This window comes from Camellia sinensis, unplaced genomic scaffold (genome assembly GCF_055761805.1).
Source record: "Camellia sinensis isolate YWXY unplaced genomic scaffold, ASM5576180v1 Unanchor286, whole genome shotgun sequence".
Taxonomy (NCBI): Eukaryota; Viridiplantae; Streptophyta; class Magnoliopsida; order Ericales; family Theaceae; genus Camellia; species Camellia sinensis.
This window is the reverse complement of record NW_028129164.1, coordinates 60,001-62,500: the sequence shown is the minus strand read 5'-3', so window position 1 is coordinate 62,500 and position 2,500 is coordinate 60,001.

Sequence of the window (2,500 nt, the reverse complement as noted above, 5' to 3'; positions counted from 1 at the left end):
CTTTAGTTACTAGTTTCATTCGAATTTGAAAAGTCCAATTAGGCGTATTCTTTCCTCGATTTTGACCAATTACTAGAAAAAAATTACATATCATATCCCTTTTTTTTGAAGAGAATGCTATCTAAAAAACAAATAGATAATGAATAGTAAAGAATGATTCCTTTTGAACAATAGATGTCTTTCACATCCAACTAGAATAATGAGTAACCTCTTGATTTTTAAATGGCAGTTCCAAAAAAACGTACTTCTATATCAAAAAAGCGTATTCGTAAAAAAATTTGGAAAAAGAAAGGATATTGGGCAGCTTTAAAAGCTTTTTCGTTAGGGAAATCTCTTTCAACCGGAAATTCAAAAAGTTTTTTTGTGCGACAAACAAATAAGTAATCCAAAGTTGTAATAATCTGAATCGACTTGACTAAAAAGGTTGGCTAATTTTATTTATAATATAAAATAAAATATTCCCATTACCTACTGTTTTGGACTAATCAATATGATTTGAAATTCTTTTCACTCTTATGATTTGTAGAATAAGTATTTTTCTTTTTACTAAATTCTAAAAAAAATACTTTTCTTTGAAAAAAAAAATAAACACAAGATACAAAGGTTTACCTTTCTTTTTAGTCTATTTTTTTTATTTCTAGTTCTGGGGTAAGAATTCCTATTTTCCTCATCGACCTACTAATAAAAGAATAATAAAAGTTTATTCTTTTTTCTCTATTTATATATCTATAAAAGAGCAGATATAAGATTTTTAGTCAAAATTAATGAATCGTTGAAACTATAAGTTTAAAACTTTTTTGTAATCTCATTTTCTGAATTATTATTTCGATGAATTACTATAGATATGAATTAATATATATACTCCTATATATTTGCCGCTTTCAACCCAATCTATAAAAGTTTTTAATTGGGATATTAACTATGAAAAATGTGTCAAATTTAAGTGATTCAAAATAGATTCTATTTTGTGTTCATTGATAAAATCCATTTTTTGTTTCAGATTTATAAAATTAGATAAATGAGAAATGAATCCTTAAAAAATGAAAATGAGAAAAAGCGCTTTTTTTGAGTTCTATCCCCTATCCAGGGATAGAACTATCCAGTTACAACAGTTCAATTCCAGAAGAGTATAAATTACACAAAAGATCGAAAAACGGATACCCTAATCTAAAATAATGAACCTTCAAATTTCTATGAATTTTTATTCATCAATTTGAATGTTTCCTAAAAAATACTACATTGAATTGACTTCTTCAATCTCGACAATTGAATATGAATAGTCTATTATAAATTTGAGAAAGGAAAGCCGCTATGGTGAAATTGGTAGACACGCTGCTCTTAGGAAGCAGTGCTAGAGCATCTCGGTTCGAGTCCGAGTAGCGGCATGCCGTCTTCTAAAAAAGATAGAATAGATCTTATAATGAATTCAATTCCCAATTTCCATTCCGTCATTAAAGGATTCCTCTTTTTTTTTATGATATTTTTAACCTTAGAACATATATTAACTCATATTTCCTTTTCTATCGTTTCAATTGTAATTACAATTCATTTAATAACAACCTTATTAGTCAATGAAATAGTAAAACTATATGATTCATCAGAAAAGGGCATGATGGCGACTTTTTTCTGTATAACAGGATTATTAATCACTCGTTGGATTTATTCGGAGCATTTCCCATTAAGTAATTTATATGAATCATTACTCTTCCTTTCATGGGGTTTCTCCATTATTCATATCGTTCCGTATTTCAAAAAAAAAAATTATTTAAGTGCAATAATCGCGCCAAGTGCTATTTTACACAAGGCTTTACTACTTCGGGTCTTTTAACTGAAATACATCAATCCGCAATATTAGTACCCGCTCTCCAATCCGAGTGGTTAATAATGCACGTAAGTATGATGGTATTGGGTTATGCAGCTCTTTTATGTGGATCATTATTATCAGTAGCACTTCTAGTCATTACATTTCGAAAAGACATAAATATTTTTTATAAAAGTAATCATTTATTCAATGAGTCTTTTTCCTTTGGCGAATTCCAATATATAAATGAAAGAAGCAATGTTTTTGGAAATACTTCTTTTTTTTCTACTAAGAATTATTACAGATTCCAATTGATTCAACAATTGGATCATTGGAGTTATCGTGTTATTAGTATAGGGTTTATCTTTTTAACCATAGGTATTCTTTCGGGAGCAGTATGGGCTAATGAAGCATGGGGGTCATATTGGAATTGGGACCCAAAGGAAATTTGGGCATTTATTACTTGGACTATATTCGCGATTTATTTACATACTCGAACAAATAAAAAATTTCCCCCTGCAAATTCTGCAATTGTGGCCTCTACGGGCTTTCTTATAATTTGGATATGTTATTTTGGAGTCAATCTTTTAGGAATAGGGCTACATAGTTATGGTTCATTTACATTAACGCCTAATTGAATTCAAGAAAGTCTCTGACGAATATAAACAAAATAGAGCGTAAAAATTCGTGTAAGCCGGC